The sequence below is a fragment of the Lissotriton helveticus genome, chromosome 1_1, assembly GCF_964261635.1.
Source record: "Lissotriton helveticus chromosome 1_1, aLisHel1.1, whole genome shotgun sequence".
NCBI lineage: Eukaryota > Metazoa > Chordata > Amphibia > Caudata > Salamandridae > Lissotriton > Lissotriton helveticus.
The window spans coordinates 1263853682-1263862297 of NC_136057.1; positions in this window are offsets into that span (position 1 = coordinate 1263853682).

An 8616-nucleotide genomic window follows, 5' to 3' on the forward strand; every position below is an offset into this window, starting at 1 on the left:
AATTTTCTACTTTGGTTTGGAATTTTTATTGCTTGCAGTTTTGACTATTATTTTGGCACTGAAGCACAAGTTACTACTTGTGTAACGATATATCCGTAAGAGACATTAGTTAGTGATTGGTTCCTTACCGTAGAATATCATAGGCGTCAGACTGGATCCAGAAAGTTTTTCGTCAGCAGTACCCCTGCGCATCGGTAGGGGGCGTTGAGCAGCTCCGCGTCCGTCGCTGGCGTTGTAAGCGCTGAGATGACGTCACAGAGACTACTCAGGCGCCACCCAAGCGCGCTGACGTCAGTTCTGTACACGACTTTCCGTGCCAGGAACTTAGAGATATGCAAGAAACTCACCACTGGTGCCATGAAACTAGGGTCCTGAAAGGGATGACCTGAACCCTAGAAGTCAGTTCGCAGAACGGGGAGGATGGGTGTGGTGGTAAGGAAACTATCACTAACTAATGTCTCTTACAGATATATCGTTACACAAGTAGTAACTTGTGCATCTGAAAGAGACACGTTAGTGATAGATTCCTTACCTTAGAATAGATACCCCAGCAATACCAACCCCGGTGGTGGGTCTGCGAACAAGATTACACCAGAAAGTCACGGAGAACAGAACAGCCAAAGAAGCCGTCTCTCCGGACTTGACTTTCGGACCTGAGCAGATGAGCTGCGACCACTACCATCACTTTCGTGAACACCTGAGGGGCGCTGGTAAGGCCGAAGGGGAGCAAGGCAAACTGAAAATGCTCCTGGCCTACAGTGAACCGCAGGTAACGCCGGTGGGCCGGCAGAACAGGGATGTGAAAATATGGGTCCTGCAAGTCCAACGCTACCATCCAGTCTCCAGGGTTGAGGGCAGCCAAGACCTGAGCCAGAGCCAACATCTTGAACTTCTCCTTCCGGAGGAAGCGATTGACATTCCTGAGGTCCAAGATGGGCCGCAAGCCCACCTTGTCCTTCTTGGGGACCAGAAAGTAGTGGAAATAACAACCATGTCCTACTTCTGGCCCAGGAACGCGCTTGATGGCCCCCTTGGCCAAGAGGGCCATGACTTACTGTTGGAAAAGCGCAAAGTGATCCCCCGACATGTAGTAAAACTGAGGTGGCATGGCTGGGGGGGGGGGGGCAGACTCGAAGGGGAGAGAGTAGCCCCTTTGGACAATTTGCAGCACCCACCTGTCCGAAGTGACAGAACTAAAGTTGCCAAAGTGACAGAACGCCTGTGGGGGAGGTGATGTTTAATCCTGCCGCCCACCGGCGTGGGGTGCACCTCAAAGCTCGGACTAGGAAGGCTTTGAGGTGGATGCTGCAGGAGTGGAGGTGGACTGACCCGCACCTGGCCCCCTGTGCCGCCACAGCAGCCTCCACGCCCATGGCCGTGCTGATTTTGGTTCTGCGCAGGCTTCTGGCTGAACAAACGTGCAGGGGCACCCCTTCTGTGGCCACGAAAGGAACGAAATTAGACGTGGCCGGGCGTGTGCTAGAGAGACCCAAGGACTTGGCCATAGCCCGAGAGTCCTTGAAATGCTCCAACGCACTGTCTGCCTTATCGCCAAACAGGCAAGTACCATCAAAAGGCATGTCCATGAGGGAACTCTGGACATCCCCGAAAAACCAGAGGACCGCAGCCGGGCATGGCGACGCAGGGCCACTGTTGTGGAGATCACTCTCCCTAAAGATTCCTCGGTGTCCAGCCCACAACGAATGGTGAACTTAGTAGCATCCTTCCCCTCGCAACAGCTTGGGAAAAGACAGCCTGAACCTCTTCCGGGCACTGGGGCAGTGTCTGCACCACTGTGTCCCACACCACATGAGAGTAGCGGCCTAAAAGGCAAGCGGTGTTGGCTGACTGCAGCCCCATGCTGGCAGAAGAAAATAACCTTTTGCCAAATTGCTCCAGCTTTTTCGATTCCCTATCCGGCGGAGCAGTAGGGAACGCACTTTGGGAGGTGGAGGCCTGAACGACCAGGCTCTCCGGAGTCGGGTGGTTAGTTAAAAAGGCAGTGTCACACGGTGCCGGGCGATGACGCCGGGCCACGTTCTTATCCACAGGAACCCCTGTGGCTGGTCTAGACCAGGTGCTCATCAAAACGTCCATCAAGGCCTCATTGAATGGAAGCAGAGGTTCCATAGAACTTGCCGCCGGCTAAAGCACTTCAGTAAGGAGGTTCGTCTCTATGATTGACATTAGGCAGATCGAGGTCAAGGGCCTCAGCTGCTCTACGGAGCACCACAGGGGCCGGAGCCGGTGGCAAGCAAGGGCCCTCCTTAGGGACCGCGGGGCCCGAAGGGGCACCGGCAGGAGCCCTAGGCCTGAAAAGGCGGTCCAATGGCGACAAGAAACTCTTGCACCTGGTCCATAGTCACCAACAGACCCGGATAAGGTGGGTAGACCACGGGACTCCCAGGCTCCAACGGAGCCGCAGGGGAAGGACCCTGTAACGCGGTGGAGAAGCAGACCTGGACTATTGGGGATGTTTATACTCGTTAGGGTTTATTTACAGTCACAACCAAAAGAAAAGAAGTCAATGGCTCACTCCAACGTATAGATACAAGTCCAAAAGTAACACAAAGCAAGGGATTCTGGTTCTTGTAGTATGTCACCCTCTATTTCGATTCTTCTCTGAGGAGTCCAAACAGTGTCCTCTTCTGTGTTTGAAGAGTGTTACGCTTATGCATGTGTCGGGAAAGAAAACAAGAACAACCATAAGGTGGAGTCTAATATAGGGTATGTCGCAGGAGCTGGGTAAGTGGGGGGAGGTAACACCGAACCTTCACCAGTGAGCTTGTGGTTTCTTTAAACGAGCCTCTTACGCGCCGTTATGCCACTAACTACTGTGTTCCTCCCTCGTCACCTCGTCCCTTTCCCTCCTCTGCCCCGCGACCCCAAGGAAGATGCAAATGCCCCAGTACCTTGTGCAGCCACGACCCCCGGTGGCCGTGGCTGGCGTGCTCGCGTTGCCAGGTGGGGTCTGGCTGCCCTTCTGTTCCGGTCCTCGTTCCCCCAGTGCCGTCGGCTTCCTTCTTCGGTGGTGAGCGTTCCAGGTCCTCGACTTCGGTCTCCGTTCTCCACGGCGGTATCAGGAACGTTTTCACCGGCGTCTCCTCCTCGCTCGTGTTCTGCCGCGGTCCTCGAAAACGCCGATAACTCTCCGCCTCTTCCGTCAAGTAGCTGCTTTCCGTACCACGTGACTCCGTCACCTGGTATGGTGAAGTGAAGTTCTTAAAGGGCCAGTCCTCTCCATGCCCGGTCTGTAAATACAGAAGGGAAGACGGGGATAGAAAGGGTGGAAACTGTCCTGACACATCGTCGAGTGATTGTACTTCCTCACAGACCCCTTGCCCCCTCGTCCGCATCCGAAGACCGACGGGGGGACGTCGGAGAGCGAACACGCTTCTTTGACTTCTTTTTGTGACGTCTCTTACACGATTCCGAGGGCGAAGACTTCGACACCGAGGAGCGATGATGATGGCTCCGCGGACAGTCCCTTGAGCGACCCCTGGATCTCGAACGGCGCGGAGACGACTGCCTGGTCTCCAGCAGCTTTCGGGACCGCTCCCGCAAAGCCTTCAGAGCCATGGCCAGACAGTCGCGACATGACCGAGAGTCATGGTCGCGCTCCAGACAGTAGAGACAAACGCCACCGACATTGTACTGCGACAAGCCTCACAGGATTTAAACCCAGGCCACCCTACTTGGCACCAGGAGTCAAAGACTCAAAAGGAGAAGAGACAAAAGTCTCAAAAAGTTAGTCAAAAAGTGACTAGGGTACGTGCTCTAACCGTTTTTGCTCTTGCTGGTGCGGAAAAAGAAAGAACTGACGTCAGCGCGCATGGGTGGCACCTAAGTAGTCTCCATGACGTCATCTCGGTGCTTACGACGGCAGCGACAGGCGCGGAGCCGCACAACGCCACCTACCAACCCGCAGGGGTACTGATGACATAAAACTTTCCGGATCCAGTGACGCCTGGGATATTCTAAGGTAAGGAATCTATCACTAACATGTCTCTTTCAGATTAAATACTTTATACTTTGCCCTAATTTAAACCTGTCTGATCTGAGCTATAGCTACTAGGCGGTCAGGCTCAGTTGCGTATAGTGACTTTGGGGGTTCACTAGGACAGGAGTTGTGATTATTCTACGAAGTGGACAGTTGCCCACCACAAATAATCCAATTTTGGAACAGAAAATCAACTCAGAAATGGGTGGAGGGCCCACTACATTTGTGACAGAGCAGGGTAGATTTAGATCGGCGTGCTGAAGTATAGTGCAGGGGAGTTATCTATCCAGTGCCCGAAAGGAGCAGTGAGCGTTTGCCTGAGAAGTGGCAGATCTGCTGTCTACTTGTAACAGCACATTTTGCTAGCATGTTGCAGTAAAAACATTTTTTTTAAACAGCAGGTTAAAAACATGTCCCTTGTGTTTTTCAACTACTCAGTACCTTTGTTGGCTTCAATCTTTGCTGATGAGTGCTTAATCTGAGTAAGTGGTTTCAGGTGCTCAGGATCTGTGCTTTTCATGAGCACCAGTTAAGAACACATTCATTCATGGGGGGATTAAGTGGTTTGCCCACAAGATGTAGAGCTAACGCTGAGACTCAAACCTAGTTCCAAGCTCCAAAGTAGGCAGCTCGAGTGATTAAGCCACATCCTCTCCCCACTTTCATGGTTCTGTAGTTGGTTCTGTTTTAAGCGGCGCTAACAGGAGAAATGGGCTGGTACAAGCTGGCCCCTGACAAATGCCCCAGCACTTATTTTTTTACAAATTCACCACTTCCTCAAACCTCCCGGACCTGGCGCACTGGCAGGACATAAGGGTTTACCAGTGAGTGACACATCCTGAACGTCACTGGAAGTGAAACCTGACGGCTGTGAAGGAGGGGGAGCACCTGCGTGCATAAACCAATGGCTTCTCAGATGCTACGAGTTGCAGAGGCTTTTGAGACAAGCCCTCCTATTGGCTGAGTGAGCTCTAGTGGGAGCTCTGTCTCCAAGGCAGTAGGAAACAAACAAAATCTAACCAGTACGACAGTCCTGTTTGGATGCAGCCTGTGGTATTTAAATACATAATAATTAAAAAATATGACACAACCTTCGATTTCTATTGTAAATAAAGCAGTTCTCATTTAGCACAAAGCATTATTGTCAGTGGTGGCTGGTGACATCTCAAAGTGGTGAGGCGTACACTTTGTGGGAGAGCACTGTGGCGAGCGAGCAGAGTGAGCCCAAACAATTAATAGGGTGTTCGGGGGGTTCTCCCCCTGAGAAAAGTTTGAAAAAGAGTAGGTAAATGGTGCGTTGTCAAGCAAATTGAGAAGCAAGAAGGTTAAACAAGCAATTGTGAAAGTGGTTATTACATTAATAAAGGGATGTCATATAACAACAACATGGTAGCTGCTTATTCAGTATAACCACAGAGCTTCATAACAGACTTCAAGGTACAATGCTGAGAATCTCGCAGATTTCATTTATTTAAAATGCATGATCCATGCGTGCGTGCCTCAACCAGAGACGTGGCGCAGCAGTCTCGCGTCTAAGTATACCCTCTGTGTATTGCTACTCTAAGAAGTGCATGTATGACTTTTTAAAACATACGTCAGATCTATTCATAAAAACATTGTTAATTGGGCCCTACATGATACACATGTGATTGCTCAGCATCAGAGTTCACCGTTTGGTACTGGAGGGTTGTCAGTGCGTAAAACGTTAGCTTTGATTTCAGCGGTGATCGGTGAAATAGGAAACTAATGTGTGCAGCAGACTGGCAGTGCAGTCATTACATGGTTTCTGCTCAACATGGCCACGATTGTTATGGGAAGTGAAGGATTCCTCCGAAAATCGCTTTCAGTTGCTGAGGAGCAATACACCAATAAAAAGACATCAGTAATTGCTTTCGAGGCCCTGTTATCTTTGTCACCAATCTGTCTCCGGTAAGGTCAAAGACACGGGCGTGGGCCACAAGCAGCAGGGTTTGCACTGGCCTGGGTTGCCCTAGCAATGCATGATGACCTGCTCTGCACAGGTCTCTGCCGCGCCATCGACGAATTATGCCGGCCGAGGCCAGCGCCTCAACCAGTGACGTGACGCAGCATGAGTCTACTCTTACGTCTCCAAACTAAAGTCAGCAGCACCCTATAATATACATACTAGTGAATGTCATTACGCTAAACTAAAGTAAATATGCAGCGCTACACACAGCTTGGTGCAGCTATATTAGTGTGGTCACTCAGTAGTACTCACTGCTTGTCAATCCTTTTTTCCACAAGTTAACTTAGACTGACTGAGCTCATTCGATGGCACTCAGTACTGGCAGCTCAGCTCACATTCAGCAGGGTTTGCGCTGGTCTGTGATGCTCTGCTCTGCTGAAAGCACTCTAGACAGAGGCCTCTGAGTCCCAGGGCAAGGAGGTCAGGCGGAGCTCGAGTCCTCACTGCAGGGGAGGGGGAGCACCCGTAGCAGAGAGAGTGTGGCTTAGCTTGAGAGGGCAGGGCAGCAAATAATGACCATGACCAATCACTGCACGGCTTTACAATAAAGGCATGCAGTGATTGGTTAACATGCCCCCATGGTCCTGGACATGCCCCTAGTCACACAGGCTCTGCAGCAGTCTGGAGAATGCCTAGAGACTAAAGCAGCCAATCCAGGCGCTGCTAAAGCAGCGGTGGATTGGCCTGGGGCAGGAGACCTTGCCGCTCCTTAGGAGGACGTGGGGCTGTGGCTTCTACCCAAGCCCCCCGCCTCAATTTGCACAGCGAGAGTGGCAAGACCCTCAAGACTGCGCATGTTGGGTTGGCCAAGGAAAGGCACCTGGCCAACCCGACATGCACATTTTGCTGCACTGGCCAAGGGGAATGCTGCAACTTAGTCGCTTCTAACACCTCCCCCCTCCCAAATGACTGATTCAGAGACAGCTGACTGCTGCCGTACTGCCGCGGGCTGAAATTTATTTTAAGTGCTGTGCTGCTGCTGGTGGACAGACCACTGGGACAAAATAATCAGTGTCACGACACCTCAACACCCATACAGAGGAACCGACAATGATTATTGTTGTAATAAGGACATGGAGAAACAGTGGGTAGGAGGGGAAAGCATGCATGAAAGTGGGCACAGTGCTGAAACCTGAAGCACGGTTACCCGGGGGTGGGTTGAAGTAAACACAATACTTAAGACAAGCTGAGGCAGGCGGACCCAAACTAGTAAGCTTAACTAAAACAGTGTACGAGCACAATGGGGAAAAACCCTTTTGTGGAAGGATACCCATAATAGGCCAATACTCCAGAGGAGGAGCAATCTACGAGAAGGTGGGACATAAAAGGCAAAAACATCATTGACAAGCAAGCCAGTGACTCTCTCCTTACCTAATCAGCAGCAAGGGGTAGAATGAAAGCTCACTTACTGAATACAGCATGTCTTCCAGACAGCGCATGCACGGTCTAGGCCAGACCTAAAAACCAGGATGGGGAGGAGCAAGACAGCAACACTGCACAGCCCACAAACTGATCCATGTCTGCAGTTCCCAACTGCACCCTGGAGCCCACTGTTGCTGCCTTATTGATGCATTACTCCGTTATGCACTGCAACTGGTGCCTAGAGGGAAAGAAGGCCTACCACACTGGTTGATGGTGTGGGAACAGTAACTCAGGCTAAGCCTTTTCAGTTCTATTTTTGATAGCCACCTTAATGAATTAGTGATTACGTTATTTGTCTTTACTGCTGAATTTACAGCCGGTCTTACAAAACTGCTGTATATGGTATCCAACCAAGCATAAGAACTTTTACTGCTGTGGTTGCTCTACTAAGGTGGTCAGATGATACATGGAGATCTGAGCCTGCACGTTATTTGTAATTATATGCACTGTGTCTGGCAGCCTTAGTGGTAGCTAATATATGTGCACCTGAGTTCAGAGAATTTACTATTCATGGCAGCTAGGTGGGCTTCCACTGCAGTCAATTATAAATGAACTTGCAAAATGGAAGGCAGAGCAGCAGCATAGACTGCAGCCATCCAGTAATACATGTTATCAGCAATGAAGAGTTGTCTGCTTGGCCAAGAGGAGATGCCAGATGATGTGGTTCCAGTTACAACTTGCACCGTTTCCTGGTTCAAATTAGCCTGGCAGTGTCCAATAGACCACATGTTTTAAGAAATTGTTGCATCTAAAGCATACAACAGCTTGCTTGGATATGGAATACCGGAGTGGAGTCCAAATGCAGGCTTCTTCACTAATGGTACTGTGTATGTGCTGCCTTCACATCCTAGGTGCCACAATATCTAACAACAAGCAGGGGGGATGGTAGGGCAAATGTCCAGAGGAGTAACACAACACTTGCTAAACCTCATAAGCTGTATAAAGGTAGACTGACAGGTTCAACAGTTCCCAGTCTCGTTGACATTGGAGTGAGGGAGCTACATTGCCTATTATTGAACTTGTCATCTGAAAGATGCGCTTGAGCCAAGATGTTCTTTAATTTTATTTAATAGTATCTGGTATAGCACTCATAGACTTTACTAAAAGAACCTTTCCTAACCGTAATGTAAAATAAAACCACACACTATTGAACCAAACGTTTGCAATCATGAATAAAAATGACACCAATGAACTAAATCGGTCAAAC